Below are 19,811 nucleotides of genomic sequence, written 5' to 3'. Positions count from 1 at the left end.
CGCTGCTCCCGCGGGCGAAACCCCCCCCCCACAGGGGCGGCCGCCTGCAAGCGAGGGCAGCACCCTCGCCCCGTCGCATAGGCCGCCGCTAGTAGGGTGGTGGCGGCGGCGGCAGTAAGAGGGAATTAGGGTTTTGGGCAAAACGATAGTTTTGCCCCTGTGAATTTGAGAAATTCCAGTTTCTATCTTTTATCTAAATTACGAAAATACCCATAGGAATTGAGAAATTCCCTACATGTCCTGATTTCAAAAAATATTAATTAATTAAAAGGTATAGTTGATTATTATTTTTATTATTATCTAGTAGTTCTACATGAAGATGATTATTTATACATGTGATGTATGATGTGTGGACGGATGATCATGGACCGTATGATGTGTGTACTTGTGATTATTATTATTGAGGTCTGCGTGCCTCCATTATATTTTTCGTTTATTGTCGGGCCTGCGTGCCTATGATTAAGTTGTAATCACATGAGGAGACACAGCGGGAGCGTGGATGCGATAGCGGGACCCATGAGATGGATGATCGCGATGCATGAAGATGCATCAAGATGTCGACGGAACCGACGAGGACGAGATGTACGATCACAGGGCAAGGAGATGCACCGTTGTGCACATAGATCTTGATGTGAGTGATTAGGCATACTGGCTCGGGCCTAATCATATTAGGTTGTGGTCCATGATCATCTGGTGTGATTGCTTATACACATACTAGATATGTATATATATTTGCATGCGATGTAGATATATATTAAATATGTATATGTGTGACATGTCATATTAGGAGACCAAATCATAGAAACATCTCTCGATAATATTAAGTCGGTAAACGTGAGGCAATTAGATTGACCCACGTGGCCTTCCATCGTTATAAGTAGGAACCGATTCCCGGTGTAGGTTGAGTTGGTCGAGTCCCTCGAGACTCACCTATATCGCGATTCGCTATCTTGCTTACGACATAGAGATGTCACCGGTGACCTGAGGGCATGGTATGCTTGGTCGAGTCCCTCGAGGGTATATCATCAAATCATACTCATCTTGTAACGAAGGTGTTGACTTAACCGAGCATCATGGTTGGTCGAGTCTGGTGATTCGGAGGCCGAACAGGACGGGAATCACAAGGAGTTATGATCGGCAAGAGTTGCCTACCTTTTAGGCTTAGTGTGATTGGTCAAGTCCCTCGAGGTTACACTAAGATGCTGATTGGATCCTGATCCCCACTAGAAGTCTACTGGAGACTTCCGTTTCACGTGCTGAGGGTGTCGCATGACTCGTTAGTAAAATAGTGGGAGCATATTAAGATAGAAGTCCATATCTTGATAGTTTATTTCTTGCAAAATCTGCATGTTATTCATTTCTGCTGCATCTTTATTTTCAGAAAATGTCGCTTTCAAATCCCTTACGTGGCATACTTGATGTCAACCGCCTCACTGGTCCAAATTATACGGATTGGCTCCGTAACTTGAGAATTATTCTCACAGCGGAGAAAATCGTGTACGTCCTTGATACAATGATGCCTACGCCCGAAGAAGGGGCAAACGAGGATGAGATCGCTCGCTACGTGAAGTACATTGATGACTCCACTCTTGCTCAATGCTATATGTTGGGCTCTATGACTCCTGAGTTACATAGACAACATGAAAAGATGGATGCCAGATCCATTCTCCTACATGTCCGCAAATTGTTTGAGGAATAGGGAAGGACTCAGCGATATGAGATATCCAAGAGCCTCTTCCGTGCTAGGATGACTGAGGGGACATCGGTTCAGAACTATGTCCTAAAGATGATTGAGTGGATAGAGAAACTCACAGGTCTAGGAATGGTCCTAGAGGATAACTTGTGTGTGGACATTGTGCTTTAGTCCATACTAGATTCCTTTTCACAGTTCATAATGAATTTTAATATGAACAAGCTTGAGGTGACTCTCCCAGAGCTCCTCAATATGTTGAGGGAGGTAGAGAGTACTATTAAGAAAGAGAAGCCAGTTCTCTACACTAGTGAGACCAAAAAGAAAAGGAAAGCAGAAAGGTCCCTTAAGAAGGGAAAGGGCAAGGGCAAACCAGGTAAAGCAAAAGTTGCTAAGAAAGACCCAACAAAGGACAAAGGCCAGTACTTCCACTGTGGTAAAGATGGGCACTAGAAGAGAAATTGCAAAGAGTACCTTGCAGAAAGGGCGAAACAAAAGCTTGATGAAGCTTCAGGTACATTCATGATCAGTCTCCATTTGTCAAACTCTTATGATAACACATGGGTATTGGATACCGGTAGTGCTTATCATATATGCAATTCGTTGCAGGTTCTGGCAAGGCCTAGGAAACTAGAGAGAGGCGAGATGAACCTCAAGATGGGTAATAGAGCAAAAGTTGCTGTAGTAGCTGTTGGCGAGGTCGCCCTACATCTGCCTAGTGGAGCTTTTATTGCATTAGATGCATGTTATTTTGTTCCTTCTATTATCAAAAATATTATCTCCATTTCATGTTTAACAGTTAGTGGATATAAATTTGTTTTTGAGAACAATGGTTGTTCGATATTATTAGATGATAAGATCATCACGAAAGGAACATTGCATAATGGTTTAATTATGTTAGACACTACTCCACATATCATGAATGTAAGTGTCTAAGAGGAAACGAGATGAGATGAATAGTGCATACCTATGGCATTGTAGGCAGGTCACATCCATGAAAGAAGGATTCAAAAGTTACTAAATGATGGATATCTATATCCATTCGACTATGTGTCATATGCAACTTGTGAGCCTTGCATTCGTGGAAAACTAACCAACTCTCCATTTAGTGGAACTGGAGAGAGAGCCACTGAGCTGTTGGAACTCATACATAGTGATGTATGTAGACCCATGTCAACTCATGCCATTGGTGGTTACTCCTACTTCATTACCTTTATTGATGTTTTCTCAAGGTATGGATATGTGTACTTAATGAAGTACAAGTCCGAGGCCTTTGAGAAATTCAGAGAGTATAAGAATGAGGTGGAGAACCAGACTGGAAAGAGTATCAAAACTCTTCGATCAGATCGAAGAGGTGAGTACTTAAGTACAGAGTTTACTCGGTTCCTCAAGGACCATGAGATATTATCCCAATGGACACCTCCTTATACACCTCAGCTCAATGGTGTCTCTGAAAGGAGAAATCGTACGTTATTAAACATGGTACGGTCCATGATGAGTTTCGCTGACCTACCCATCTCATTCTGGGGACATGCCCTAGAAACCGCAGCTTACCTTCTGAACATAGTTCCAACTAAGTCGGTAGTGTCTACACCATATGAGATATGAAAAGGGAAGAAGCCTGATCTTAAGATTGTTAAGATTTGGGGCTGCCTTGCCCATGTTAAAAGATACAACCCCGATAAGTTAGAATCAAGGATAGAGCGATGCAAATTTGTGGGATACCCCAAGGAAACTTGTGGGTATTATTTCTATCATCTCGAGGACCAAAAGGTCTTTGTAGCTAAGAGAGTAGTGTTCCTTGAGAAGGAACATATTCTTGGCGGAGACAGTGGGAGAATGATAGAGTTGAGCGAGGTTGGAGAACCAAGCTCAAGCACCACTCTACAGCCCGAGTTTGTTCAAGTACCTAATACACAAGTTTCAACTTTACGCAGGTCTGATAGAGTATCCCATCCTCCTGAAGAATATATGGGACATATTAAAGGAGAAGATATTGAGGATATTGATCTTCAGACCTCCGGGAAGTGGCAAGAAGCCATGAATTCTGAGATGGATTCTATGTACTCCAATAAGGTTTGGAACCTAGTTGATGCGCCCGAAGGTATTGTACCCATCGGTTGCAAGTGGATCTTTAAGAAAAAGATCAGAGTAGATGGAAAGGTAGAGACCTATAAAGCAAGGCTAGTGGCTAAGGGGTATCGTCAAAGGCAAGGTGTTGACTACGACGAAACCTTCTCACCCATAGCAATGCTAAAATCCATCAGAATTCTATTGGCTATTGCAGCACACTATGATTATGAGATCTGGCAGATGGATTTGAAAACCACATTCCTCAATGGGAACCTCGAGGAGGAGGTGTATATGATGCAACCTGAGGGATTCGTGTCCAAGAACTGCCCAGATAAGGTGTGTAGGTTGCTTAGATCCATTTATGGACTAAAGCAAGCTTCCCGAAGTTGGAACATAAGATTTGATGAGGCAATCAGATCTTATGACTTCGTTAAGAACGAAGACGAGTCTTGTGTGTACAGGAAGGTAAGTGGGAGCGCTATCACCTTTTTGGTGTTATAAGTGGATGACATCCTCATCATTGGGAACGACGTAGGAATGCTATCCACAGTAAAGGCTTGGTTATCTAGACACTTCTCCATGAAGGACTTAGGGGAAGCATCCTATATCTTGGGGATTAGAATCTATAGAGATAGATCCAAGAGGATGCTTGGCTTGTCCCAGTCCAGGTACATAGAAACCATTGTCAAAAAGTTTGGCATGGAAAATTTCAAGAGAGGTCTCATACCGATGAGACATGGGATATCGCTTTCTACGAGTATGTCCCCAAAGACTCCAAAAGAAAGGACGAACATGAATATGATACCTTATGCCTCAGCAATAAGGTCTATCATGTATGCCATGCTATGTACTAGGCTTGATATAGCGCATGCTCTGAGTGTCGCGAGCAGGTATCAAGCGGATCCAGGCTTCAAGCATTGGAAAGCAGTAAAGTGTATCCTTAAGTACTTGAGAAGGACTAAGGATCTTTTACTAGTATATGGAGGTAATAGTCTTAAGGTTGAAGGCTACACTGACTCAAGTTTTCAGTCTGATGTCGATGATAGCAAGTCGAATTCAGGGTATGTGTACACCTTGAATGGAGGAGCAGTGTGTTGGAAGAGTTCCAAGCAAGATACTACTGCTGACTCAACCATAGAGGCGGAGTACATTGCTGCATCAGATGCAGCAAAGTAGGGAGTCTGGTTGAAGATGTTCATAATAGATTTGGGAGTCGTGCCGGGTAGCGAGGAGCCGATTTCTTGATATTGCGACAACTATGGGGCGATTACTCAAATAAGGAAACCCGGGTCTCATCAGAAGTGTTCTGAGGAGGTTCCAGCTTATTAGAGAGATCGTAACCTGAGGAGATGTAGCAATGGAAAGAGTTCCATCCGAAGATAACATTGCAGATCCACTGACAAAGCCGTTGTCTCAGATTGTCTTTGAGCGTCACAGGGGTCTGATGGGGATCAGACATATAGGTGATTGGCTTTAGGTCAAGTGGGAGATTACTAGTCATAGGTGCCCAGCAAGCCAATCACGTGAGTGATGGCACGTGTGACTTGATACATAATCTTTTTGCTTATTATATTTTGGCGTATATCACTTTATAACTATTGCATAAATGCATATATATATATATATATATATATATATATATATATATATATATATATATATATATATATATATATATATATATATATATATATATATATATATATATATATTGTGATGTCATTGGATTTGTGCAATAGGAATCGGATCGTGATGAGATCACGATAATGAGATCGATTCACCTTTAAACACATATCCTAAATAATCCCGGTCATAGGTTACTCGAGAGGGACATCGTGATAACCGGACAGACTAGTGTGCTGTATACCCGTCCATATGATGGATGCAGTTGGTCTCATAGCTGCTGGTGTAGGGACACTAGGGATACAGTACAGGTGCTCATTGGAGAATGAGTTCACTGATTGATCCGCTTACGGAATGCTGGATGGTTGATGATGCCTTATTGTCAGACAGCGATTTCGTAGTCCTAGTGGTGTATCTGGTCCTTAGACTTGAGACACCAAAGATGTCTTGTATGAGTGCTCTACTCTTTGATACCAGACTTATAGGTTTGGCTGTCCCAGATCTAGTACAGCTAGTCATTGGGAGTGGTAGTCGACCTTACGAGGGCTATTGAGTGTCGATAGAGGATCATCCACTCTCGGCGTCATAAGAGGAATATCTCATGTGTTCTTGCTCAGACAAATCCCTGGCCAGGGTCATTCGGGTTGAGAGAGAAAGAGTTCTCCGGGAGAATCTGATTAGAGCGAGACTCGAGTAGAAATCGTATGGGTCTGACAACACCATGCTCGATATACGGTCTCTGGGATATTAGATGGATGAGGGACTATAGGTACATGGTAACTAAGGACAGACAGGTCCAATGGATTGGATTCCCCTGTATTGTCTGGGGACTACGGCGTAGTGTCCTAGTACGTCCGTAATCGATGAGTCAAGTGAATTATTACAGAGATAATAATTCACTGAGTTAGAAGGAGTTCTGACGGGTATGACTCACGGTCAGCTCGATATTGGGCCTAGAGGGTCACACACATATGGTAGGCATTGCGATGAGTAGAGGTTCGGATATGAGATATCCGACGGAGCCCTTGTCTTATTGGATGAAGATCCAATACCCACTAGGGGAGGACCCATTAGGGTTTGACAAGGGACCTCTATAAATAGGAGGGATTCAGAGCCTCATAGGCTAGAGTTTTCTGCTTGCCTTTCCTATTCTCCTCTCCCTCTCCACCTTAGAGCAGGCCTAGAGTTTTGAGGAGCGTCATCGCAACCCTACTGTGTGGATCACCGCTAGAGAGGAGAACGCTTGACCTCCTTCACCCTCTCCTAAGGATCTGCAAGGAAACATTGATATACGATCTCCCTAGGTAACACAATCTACTCTATACGCAGTTTTAAGTTTTGCGAATTTTGCGCACCAATCTTCACACGACGACGAACATCTCTTTGGGAATCGGGGATTTTATTTTCTTGTTCTTCCGCTGCGCATATGATGTCGCCCCCAAGATTTCCCAACACTTATTAGATCTCATCCATATAATCCAATAATTCAATGGCTTGTTGGATATCCAATAAGATATAGGCTCTAGTGGATATTTCATGTGAACCTTTACTAGTCAAAATACCTACCATATGTGTGTGACCCTCTAGGTTCAATATTGAGCTAGCCGTGAGTCATACCTATTAGAACTCCTTTTGGCTCAATGAATTATTATCTCCATAATAATTCACTCAACTCATCGACTACAGACGAACTAGACAACTACACCATAGTCCCTAGACGATACAGGGAAATCTAATCCATTGGATCTATTTGTCCTCAATTACCATATATCTATAGCCCCTTATCCATCTAATACCATAGAGACTATATACCAGGTATGGTATTGTCAGGCCCATATAGTTACTACTCGAGTCTCGCTCTAATCGGATTCTCCCAGAGAACTTTTTTTTTCTCAATCCGAATGACCTTAGTTAGGAATTTGTTAGAGCGAGAATACATAGGATATTTCTCTCATGACATCGAGAGCAGATGATCCTCTATTGATACTCAATAGCACTCGTAAGGTTGGATACCACTCTCGAAGACCGACTGTGCTAGATCTGAAATTTTCAAGCTTATAAATCTGGTATCAAAGAGTGGAGTAATTATATAGGACATGTTTCGTGTCTTAAATCTAAGAACCAAATGCACCTTTGGGACTATGGAATCACTATCTGACAATAAGGAATCATCAACCATCCAGTATTCCGTGAGCAAATCAATTAGTAAACTCATTCTCCAATAAGCACTTGCACTGTATCCCTAGTGTCCTCACATGAGTAGTTATGAGACCGACTGCCTCCATTATATGGACGGGTAAATAGTACACTAGTCTGTCTGGTTATCTCGATGTCTTTCTTGAGTAACCTATGATTGAGATTATTTATGGTCTGTGTTTAAAGGCGAGTTGGTCTCATTTGTTAGGATCAAGAGTGGCACTAAGAGGGGGGGGTGAATTAGTGCAACGGATAAAATAATATCGGTTTAAAAACTTTCGTACGATAAAAACTGATTTCGATGAAAATCATTTTCGGAAGCTTAATAACCTAGAAGCGTATGGAAGCATAGTGACTAAGTAAAGTAGTTTACAGTATGCAAATGGCAAGAATAAATTGCAAACCAGAGAGCACGCCAATTTTATAGTGGTTCGGTCGTCGCGACCTACATCCACTCCGTCGATTCCTCTTCCGTCGAGGCCACTGGCATCTACTAACGATCTTCCTTTATAGGCGAAGATCAACCTCCTTCTTACACCCCTCTTCTCCTTTTACCGAGTTTAGGAGACAACCCTTACAAGCACTCACTCCTCTCTTACAGAATTCTAACACTTAGACTGGAGGAGGATTCTCACAAGAGATTTCTACATCATTTTTATATTTTTAAACTCTCTATGCTTGTGTGCTTTAACTAGGGATGAGAGGGGTATTTATAAGCTTCAAGTTGATTCAAACTTAGAGCCTAAAACTTTCCCATCCCGGGTTCCCCGGACATGGGCGGTACCACCGCCTAGTGTCAGTCACACTAACACTGCCCTAGGCAGTACCACCGTCCAGGTCTGGCAGTACCACTGCCTAGGGGGCAGTGCTAGGTGGTACCACCGCTCAGATTAGCAGTACCACTTCCTGGCACCCTGCTAGGGGCAATACAACCGCCCAGACTAGCGGTACCACCGCTTAATATAGTCTCGAAGTCTGTGCCATGATAGTGAGACTTCTTGCGGCACTGTTTGGGCCTCTTATTGGGCCCAAGATAGTCCTTACATGGGCCTAGCTGGCCTCTAATTGGGTTGGCCCAAATCCAAACCCAATTATGTGCTAACTATGAAATCTAAGACATAATCTGAGCTAAACAAGTCCGTAAGTCTATTCTTCCGGCAAGCTTCCGACGATCTTCCGACGAACTTCCGATGATCTCTCGGCAATGTTCTGGCAGACTCCCAACAAGCTCTTGGACTTCACGACGATCTTCTTGGAGTGTTCCGATGAGCTTCTCTGGCAAGCTCTGAGACTTCTCAGTTGGTTCCGCTAGAGCTTCAGATGAATATCCGGACTTCTGACGAACTCTCGAACTCCCAACGAAATCACGTTCTTGACTCCGGGACTTCATTTTGCTACATGTCTTACTATCGTAGTTAATCTTGCACGTGTAAAAACATACTTCGATCTAGATAATTTATACTAAGCATTAATCAAGTTGTCCGACATGTCGTTGGTCCCTCGATGCTTCGTCCGATTCTTCGGCGCATCATCCTCTCTTATGGCTATTGCCCAATCGGCCAATTGACTCCACAACTCCGATATCCTTGGTGCAATATCCGCTCTTCTTGGTCTGATGCCCGAATCCACAACCTGAAGCCTTTTGTCGATATGTCAACCGTTTCTCTAGCTCGACGTCTAATCTTCTAACATGTTTTCCTTCGGCACAATATGATTTTTCCTGCTTTAATTGTCTCATCCTGATCGAAGCATTCTGCATCACTCAAAATGTAGATTAAAACATAAACATATATCGATTGGTTTCATCATCAAAATCTGATATTCAACAATCTCCCCTTTTTTTATGATGACAACCAATCAATGACGAAGTTAACCAAACTCCCCCTATCAATATGTCATATTGATAGAAACTCTTGGATTCAAAAATCCAAGCAACATGTCATGATCAAATCATACATGACATCAACATACTTCTCCCCCTTTATCATCAACAAAAAGGAGAAGTTCTAACTATCAAGGGTTTGAGATATCTAAGTTCAATACATTACATGAAAAACATAATATCCATTTTTATCATCGTGCAAGCTAGCAAAAATTTTGAGTTTTGCAAGTTTATAAATTTTGCTAGATGTGTAAGTTTAGCATTTTTGCTTCTTGAGATAGGCACGATAACACTTCTTTGTAGTGTTCAACATAGCAAGTTCTACATCATGCAAGCTAGCAAATTAGAGATGTTTAAGAAAGCAACACTTACTTCGTGAAATATGCAAGTTTTACAATATACAAGCTAGCAAATTTAAAAATATGCAAGTTGACATATTTGCTTTTCTTTGCGATGTGCAAGATAGCATATTTTTGCATCTTCTTGAGATTTCAAGCTAGCAATTCTTGATAATGTTTAAGATAACAATTTCTTCTCTTTTGAGAAGGGTAATTTTTACTTTCTTCTTGAATTGTACGAGCTAACAAATTTGCTTTCTAGCACGTTTTGCTCCTCCTTTATCATTGTCAAAAAGAAGAGAAGACCCTTTACATCAATTTTTAAATTATGACAAAGGTAAATAGCATAGATGAAAATTCAAGTCATGAATTTCAAAATAATTATTTTATCATGAATATTTCATCATTGCATGCATTATTATCATAAGTTAAAGTATTGCATGCATAACACCAAATCATCATGTATATAAAATATAAAATCATCATTACATGCATGATTCCAAATCATCATTCTAGAGTATTATTTTAAAAAATGATAATTATTGATTTTCACATTATTTCAAAAATCATAGTATTGCATGCATTTTTATCTAAGGGAAAAATAATAGTATTGCATGCATCATTCCAAAATATTTCAAGCCATACAAGCCATAAATACAAAGAAATCATGTCATGAAAGATAAGACCACTTAAATACCAAAAGACATGATTCCTTTTGAAAAACCTCCACTTAAATAATCAAAAGAAAATCTTAGGAGATTAAATAATAAAAGATATTCAAAATAAATTTTAAGTCATGAATTTCGAAAAAAATATTCACTTTAGTAAATCGTAAAAGAAACTTAGGAGAAGAAGATTTCAATTCATGCATATAAAATCTTAACTTAAGCATAAGAAATCTCAATTTATAAATCTCAAAAAATCAAGATAAAACTCATTCATATTCAAATTGTCAAATCAAAATCTTATCCTCTTTTTAATCGTTTCAATTCATATGATTTATTTCATTTAAACATGCTCAAGTTTTTCGTATGAAAACCATACATCATAGTTTAAAATCTAAAGAGCAAATATCATCATGGAAATCATCAAGATCAAATAATCATAAAAATCATCATGTATAACTTTAAAATCTTATGCATAAAATCGTCAATCATGGAATCAAAACATTTAATATTTTCATTACATCTTTATGCATCATTAAGTATATAATCGTCAAGCATGATACTTCCACTATTTCATATAAGCATGCCTATTTCATTTATGCCAAATCAAAACATGCATCATTTTTGAAACCGAAAAAGTCACTTTTATTAACATGAAAATCGATAATCCATAAATCACAAGAATCATCATGCATCATTTAGAAAGAAAAACTCATTAAGCATGATCATTATGTATTACTTTAAATCAAACATGATTTCATTTATTTTCAAAATATTTATCGACATACAAGCCAAAGAAATCATTAAACATAAAGCTTATTCATCAATCATGATTTCATTGAGCATAAGGTATTTTCAACCAAAATCATTTTGTTATTTAATGTAGTCATGCATTTTTCTTTTTAGGTGAATCTATCTTTTCATGCTTAGTTTTCCATACAAAAGCCATGCATCATCATTAAGTATAATATTAAACTTCTTAATATTTTCATTAAGACATCAAGCATGGTTTCAATCAAAATCGAAAATCATCAAGATACACATTATTTCTTCTTAAAAAACATTCACAGAATCATCATTAGATTTAAATCTAACATTTTATTCCATTAACATAAAACATGTAATTTTCGTTATCATTTTCAAAATTACTAGCATGATCATAATTTTTGCATTTTCATTTTTAAACATATAATTTTTTAAAAAAATATTTTTTCTAAACTAAATAAATAAAAAAAGAAAATACATTATGAAAAGCATCATGTAATTTCGAAATAAATTAAGGGAGTTTCGATTATCTCATCGTTGAAAGTCGTTAAGGCGTAGTTTGCCACCTCGCCTTTTTTGATTTTCTCCTCATCTTCGGAGGAGATCGATTCATCCCAATTTGTATTCTTCTTCTTGCATTCATAGCAAGTAGTTCCGTTCTTTTTGTTTTTTTATTTTTGTTTCATTAACTTTTTAAATTTCATTTGTGGTTCAAGTTCACCATCACTTGAGCTTATGCTCGAGTGGTCTTCAATTGTTCTATTTTCCAAATCCTTCCTGTTCTTTGGAAGGTGGTTCTCAAGTTCTTCACGTGCATTGCACATCATTTCATATGTGATCAATGAACCAATTAGTTCTTCAATCGAAAAATGGTTCAAGTTCTTTTACTCTTGTATTACCATTATTTTCGAATCCCAATTTTTAGAAAGTGATCGTAAAATCTTGTTAATGAGTTCAAAATTTGAAAAGCATTTGCCAAGAGCTTTTAAACTATTGATGACATCCGTAAAGTGGGTGTACATGTCAACAATAGTTTCGCTCGGCTTCATTTGAAACAGTTCAAAATCTTGCATTAAAAAATTAACTTTAGAATCCTTAACTTTGTTAGTGCCTTCGTGTGTGATTTTAAGAGTGTGCCAAATGTCGAAAGTTGTTTCGCACATAAAAACCTGATTAAACTCATTTTTGTCTAAGGCGCAAAATAAGGCATTCATAGCCTTTGCATTTAGAGAAAACGTTTTCTTCTCCAAATCATTTCAATTGTTCATTGGAAGAGAAGACATTTCAAATCCGTTTTTGACTATGTGCTATAAATCAAAATTTAATGAAAGCAAGAAAACTCTCATTTGAGTTTTCCAATAAGTGTAGTCCGTCCCATTGAAAACGGGAGGACGAATGAGAGAGTGACCCTCTTGAAAGCCGAAAAGAGTTATTTCTCTTGGGTATTAAACCAACTGAGAAATCACGAGGCTCTAATACCAATTGTTAGGATCAAGAGTGGCACTAAGAGGGGGGAGTGAATTAGTGCAGTAGATAAAATAACGTCGATTTAAAAACTTTTGTACGATAAAAAGTGATGTCGATAAAAACTGTTTTTGGAAGCTTAATAACTTGGAAGCATATAGAAGCGTAGTGACTAAGTAAAGTAGTTTGCAGTATGCAAATGGCAAGAATAAAATGCAAACCAAAGAGCACGCCAATTTTATAGTGGTTCGGTTGTCCTGACCTACATCCACTCTACCGATTCCTCTTCCATCGAGACCACCAGCATCCACTAACGATCTTCCTTTATATGTGAAGATCAACCACCTTCTTACACCCCTCTTCTCCTTTTACCGGGTTTAGGAGACAATCCTTACAAGCACTCACTCCTCTCTTACAGAATTCTAACACTTAGACTAGAGGAGGATTCGCACAAGAGATTTCTACATCGTTTTTCTACTTTTAAACTCTCTGTGCTTACGTGCTTTAACTAGGGATGAGAGGGGTATTTATAGGCTTCAAGTTGATTTAAACTTGGAGCCTAAAACTTTCCCGTCCCGGGTTCCGCGGGCATAGGCGATACCACCGCCCAATGTCAGTCACACTAACATTGCCTTGGGCAGTACCATCATCTGGGGGACAGTGCTGGTTGGTACCACCACCCAAATAGGCGGTACCACTGCCTAGCACCCTGCCAGGGGTGGTACAACCGCCCATACTAGCGGTACCACCATCTAATACAGTCTCGAAGACTGTGCCATAACGATAAGACTTCTTGAGGTACTGTTTGGGCCTCTTATTGGGCCCAACGCAATCCTTACATGGGCCAGCTAGACCCTAATAGGGTTGGCCCAATCCAAACCCAATTACGTGCTAACTATGAAATCTAAGACATACTCTGAGCTAAACAAATCCGTAAGTCTATTCTTCTAGTGAGCTTCCGACGATCTTTCGGCGAACTTCCGATGATATCTCGACAATGTTCCGGCGGACTCCCGATAAGCTCCTGGACTTCACAACGATCTTCTTGGTGAGTTTCGATGAGCTTCTTTAGAAAGCTCCGAGACTTCTCAGTTAGTTCCGCCAGAACTTCCGATGAACGTCCGGACTTCCGACGAACTCTTGAACTCCCAACGAAATTGCGTTCTTGACTTCGGGACTTCATTTTACTTCATGCCTTACTATCATAGTTAATCCTGCACATGTAAAAATATACTTTGATCTAGACAATTAATACTAAGTATTAATCAAGCTGTCCGGCATGTCATTGGTCCCTCGACGCTTCGTCTGATTCTTCGGTGCATCGTCCTCTCTTGTGGCCTATTGCCCAATCGGCTAGTTGACTCTGCAACTCCGATATCCTTGGCGCAATATCCGCTCTTCTTGGCACGAAGCCTTTTGTCGATACGTCGACCGTTCCTCCATCCCGACGTCCAATCTTCTGACATGTTTTTCTCCGACACAATATGATTTTTCTTGCTTTAATTGTCTCATCCTGATCAAAGCATCCTACATCACTCAAAACACAGATTAAAATATAAACACATATCGATTAGTTTCATCATCAAAACCCGAGATTCAATATCATTATCGTGATCTCATTACGATCTGATTCTCATTATACAGATTCATGTACATCATAATATATATATATATATATATATATATATATATATATATATATATATATATATATATATATATACAACAAACAATATAAAGTGACAAAATATCAAATAAAATAATAAACAAAAAGAGTGTGTGTCATGTCACATGTGTCATCACCTACGTGTTTAGTTTGCATGGCACCTATGACTAATAATAGTGTGGGTCATTTAACAAATAGTGTTGGCTTTTGTTGAGTATTACTACCCATAAAGTTGATTCCTTACTTTCTACGAACATAACCCTTAATGACAAGAATGATGTTTATATTTTTCTTCTTAAGTGAATTTAACTCTTCTCACTTAGTGCAAGGAGTTAATATATAATTATTATGCTTATTTTTTAATTTTTTAAATTCACTAGTGAGAGAAGCATGATCCTTTTACAACAATTTATATTTTTTACCAACTAATTTAAATTAATCAAATAAGTCATGAAATGCATTAAGTAATTCATCGTAAGATAAAAGAGATTCGTTTGAGTTACATACCTCATTGTCAAATGTCATTAATGCGTAGTTTGCCACTTCATCTTTGTTGGTTTGCTTCTCGTCTTCGGATATACTCGATTTGTCCCAAGTCACCTTACATACTTTCTTTTTCTTTGGTAGCTTCTTCTTCACTTGGTGTCACGGACAACTTCTAAACAAGATGTTTGATATAATGCTTATGAATGTCCATGTCTTTTGGTATGTTCATACTTTGCCTAGCATGTAGAGGGACAGCTGAAGGCTTAATAGTCCCATTTTAGTTGGGTTTGGTGGCCGTTTTAGGCTTGTAAATAAAGGTTATGTCATGTGGACACTTGTGAGAAATTTTCGATCTATAATGGACCATTTTGACCCTTTGTTGTGCAACTGTTCAAAGCTTGTAAAGTTTGTTTGTAATTTGCATTGTCTATAAAGTGTTTTTGGAAATGTTTGCTTGTGGATCCCGAATGAGGCATTTTCTCTAACCCGTTCTCTCTTTTGTGGGTCCTAAGGGATCGTGGGAGGCTTCGTGGAGGCTGACCTTTGCGGACGGGCACGCAAGGGTGCCGCACGACTTAGGAAAAACCAGCTAAGTCCATGACAGATGGTATTAGAGTGGGACAAGCACTCATAGATACACTTAGCATGCAAATGTGAGGGACCTAGCGGGGCTGTGTTGAGAGCAGTCAGCACACGCGTGACTGTTTGGGGGAAAACGGGCATGGAGATATAGGGAAAAGGAGTCGCTCGGAGGAGCGGGCATCTGAGATTGGCATTCAGAGGAATGGCCAACCCTTTGTGCAAGAGGCACCACGAGAACAGGCAAGCTTGGAAGAATGCAGAGCACACAAAGGTCGGGATGGTTGAGTTTGAGCTACGGTTCAACGTTGACAACTATACTTGATGGTGCTCGAGGCAAGCGAGGTGCTTGGTAAAGGATGAGACCATGCAAGGTGGAATGAGTTGCTCAGCGACCGTAAGAGTTGTGCAAAGCTCATAGAGGTGAGGGGAATTGCTAACTCAAAGAATTCGGTACTCATACATGGGCTTGTATGCGGACGATAGAATGTTCACAGCCATCCCAAGGCGATCGAAAATCGGCACCATGGAGCATTAAAACTTTCTCTTCAGCATGTGAAAGATACGTCCATAGGAGGCTGAAGTGTGCAACGAGTTCAGTATGTTGCTAGGCCTTGAGTGGTGCAGTAGGGGCTGTACTGACGTAGAGTCACAATCTAGCAAGTGCGTTTGCAGGAGACAGAACAATGCATAGTTTGTTCAGCAAATCAGAGTAGTCCAAGGGGATGGTGGTCTCTGAAACGAAGAGAGATGTTGCTCCAATAGGACAGTTATCCAAGAGGGATAAGTCTCGGCTCTCTAGAGGGAGAATCATGTGGGTCGGACCTCACATGTTGAGGAGTACCTCAACAAACAACAACTCCACAAGCTCAATGGACTGAGCAAGTGGCGAGGAGTCGTCACATGATCTCACTCGAGAGAATGCATTGGTAGATGCATTGCGAGATCAAGTGGGGGAGCGACCTAAAACAACACAAATGAAGGCAAACTTGGAGTCGATATGGAGATCGGACTCAAGGGAGGGCTGACCCGTGGAATGGTGGGCATGAAGGCCACCATCAACTCAATGCAAAAACGAGGAGCGGAGCAACTTGGGTGTAACTTGGCGAAGTACCCAAGCCGCATGAAGGGAGCCAGCATAGAAGATGGAACATGGAGTAGAGGCACAATGCTTTCCTTGGACAGAGGTCAAGGACATGAACTCTTGCAGAGGCAAGAGCAGGATTATGTTGTTCTATGGGTCCTTCATTCTGTCGGAGCAGACTCATCTTGCATGGTGCCAAAGACGAAGGGAGCTTCTAGGCACATGCACCTTATCTCGAAAAAGCATATGATGGAGGAACTAAGGCGACTCAAGTTGCGGAGGTGAAGTTGGGTTTAGAAGGCTTTGGCATGGGGCAAGAGGATGCAGAGGCGGGTACTCTTGAAGAATATGCCACAGTGTTGCCATTCAAGTTGCCATGAAGGAAGTAGTGCGTAGTGGAAATTGTGCATGTAAGGGCAGAGGCCCAGGATCCAGACAATGGTGCACAAATTGCAGCGAAGTCGGGGGACTTCGGGAGCTACTATGTGACGAACTATCCTAGAGCAGTGCTTCATCTAGGTGTGACCCAAGAGTGGGTGGATGAAGGTCGATTGCCAAAGGAGCAAACAAAATCGAAGGTGAAAGAGACCCTGCGATGTATTGGCAGAGGCCACATATGGAGGGATCACAATTCGAGTTCATCCCACAAGGATCAGAATACAATAGAGATGTCACCAAGAGGTGACATGGTGCAGCGAATCGTGGTAGAACAGTTCGTGGCAATGCGATACACACGACATAGTCCCGTAAGGGATTAGATCATACGAAGGTATGATCGGGAGCTACTGGAAGCTCCACTTCGGTGAATAACACGACAACAATAAGGGCTATGGATTCAAGGAGTGAAGGCCATGGTACTACAGAGGCGGGTCTTCCGTGTATGCATCGAATTTTACATCGGATGAAAGCCTTGGTCATCAGCATATGGGGGCTGTGTTCCACTAAAGGAAAAGTTTGAATTCAAGAACCAATAAGTCCCATGGGAGGGACTTGATCATGCAGAGGTATGATCGAAGCAGTTGGAGAGTTGGACTGCTCGAGAGCCTATATTCGCTTAAGGGAGCCCGGCAAGTCAGAGGATAAGGTCAAGTAAGCGAACGTTGCTACTAAGGAAGCTAAGGAGAACAGAATCAGTGCAAATCCTACAACATGATGGCAGAGGCCATATATGGGAGTTGCAGTCTGCCTTTTCATCGACCAAAGGGAGCTGTTTGAAGAACACAAAGGTGTTGAAGCAGGGGGTCGAAAGGGGTGAGGAAGCGACGACGAGTCCAAAGGGACTTAGCTACCCAAAATCAAGCATCGGTTAGAATGGAGGTAGACTCGAAGGAGTGCCACAGAGACATATCTATTGATCATAAAGAAAAGGGATGCAGATGTGAGGCGACGGATAGTAGGGTCATAGGCATGGCAACGCCATGGTACCGTAGAGGCGGGACTTCCGTGAAAGTCATTGATCCCTTGCTCTCATGGAGGGAGAGCACTTGGTCGTGAAAGGGGCCGAGGAGGTGGAGCATGCAGATGCAAACTCTGAGTACCGAGACAAGGCTGAAGGGCAGAGGCCAAGGAACTTCGTAAGACCGTGTCAACGAGCTTCTCATCAAGATAGCCAAAAGTGAAGGACTTCGGGTCATACAAGAGTGCACGACCAAGGAACGAAGCAGGTAGTACGCGGTGTTGTACCTTTGCTACTCAGTGGAGTAGGCGGCAGGGTTGATGGAGAAGACGGTATAATCCCAGAGGTGACCAAATCTATTAGAGAATTACTCCAAGTTGGGGTGAAAACTTCCTGCATTCCAGAAGTTCGATGGCATTGAGAAGGTGAATCACAGTAACTAACTCAATGCAAGGAGTGCAAACACTTCAAGTGCTTCAGAAGTGTGAGCAAAGAGTAGGCAAAGGCCAGTAACCAACTCGATGCATGGGGTACAACATCGAGGAGGCGGGCGAAGTCAAGTAACCTTTGCCTTCTCAACCCTTAAGAGAATGGGCAAAACTGAGTACCATAATTCTCTTATCTATCCAGTAGAGGAGCTCTGCTCAAGTTCAAAGACCCTTCGAAGATATTAGAAGATAATAGTTGTCAAATCCTCACTATTGGTGATTAATGCTACTGAGAGTAGAGTATCCACCTCATTTCCCAACAGAATGCCAATTGAAAGCGGAAGTGATGCGAATCTACTTGGAAGTGACAACTAAGTGAAAGAAGAGTCAATGAGCAAATTTTGTGGAGGAAGGACCAAAAACTTTGAAAGTTTGCGAGGCCATGCTCGTTAAAGCTCCAACAAGCATCCACCCAGTTCAAGCAGCATGAGACATCTGAGAGACTAGCGCATAGTAAGGATGATCTTTTTCTTTATCTAGAGGATCCGTAGGAATCAACAAAGATCAATACAACTCAGCCAACCCCACACCAGAGTCAGAGTCATTGGTGAGTTGAAGCAACATGGCAGATCAAAGGTCCGACTACTCAAAAACAGCAGCAGAGAGCAGTTGTGAGCCAAGAAGCGTATTACAGCTGGAGCAGAAGATTGAAGACTCAACAAAGGCGATGAGTTATAGTGTCGACAAAGGCTTCAACGAGGACATCAAAGGAATAAGTGGGGGAGAATGTCATGGACAAACTTCTAAATAGGATGTTTGATGTAATGCTTATGTATGTCCGTGTCTTTTAGTATGTTCATACTTTGCCTAGCATGTAGAGGGACAGCCAAAGGCTTAATAGTCCCATTTTAGTTGGATTTGATGGTCGTTTTAGGCTTGTAAATAAAGGTTATGTCATGTGGACACTTGTGAGAGATTTTCAATCTGTAATAGACCATTTTGATCCTTTGTTGTGTAACTGTTCAGAGCTTGTAAAGTCTGTTTATAATTTGCATTGTCTATGAAGTGTTTTTGGAAATGTTTATTTGTGGATCCCGAATGAGGTATTTTCTCTAACCCGTTCTCTCTTTTGTGGGTCCTAAGGGACCGTGAGAGGCTTCGGAGAGGTTGACCTTTGCGGACGGACATGCAAGGGTGCCGCATGACTTAGGCAAAACCAACTAAGTCCGTGACATTGGGGACATTCACTTTTGAAGTGTCCCGGCGTCTTGCATTTGTAGTAGATGATTGTGTCCTTTTTGAGTTTATTTTTATTCTTAGTATCTTTGTTTTGTTTTGTTTCTTCTTATAAATTTTTTAATTTTTTTTGTTAGAAGTGCCAAGTCCTCATCATCACTTGAGCTTTTGCTCGAGTTGTCTTCTTTAGTTCTAAATGTCATATCCTTCCTATTTTTTAAAAGGTTATTCTCATATTTA

General features: G+C 40.8%; 1 pseudogene; it reads right to left on the bottom strand.

The window, feature by feature from the left end:
- Positions 1–13,431, bottom strand: part of LOC103973806 (GDSL esterase/lipase WDL1-like) — a 53,449-nt pseudogene extending 40,018 nt beyond the window's left edge.
- Between the last annotated feature and the right edge of the window lie 6,380 nt (positions 13,432–19,811).

Source organism: Musa acuminata, chromosome BXJ2-1 (assembly GCF_036884655.1).
Source record: "Musa acuminata AAA Group cultivar baxijiao chromosome BXJ2-1, Cavendish_Baxijiao_AAA, whole genome shotgun sequence".
Classification (NCBI taxonomy): Eukaryota; Viridiplantae; Streptophyta; class Magnoliopsida; order Zingiberales; family Musaceae; genus Musa; species Musa acuminata.
This window is presented reverse-complemented; position numbering and strand designations above follow the sequence as displayed.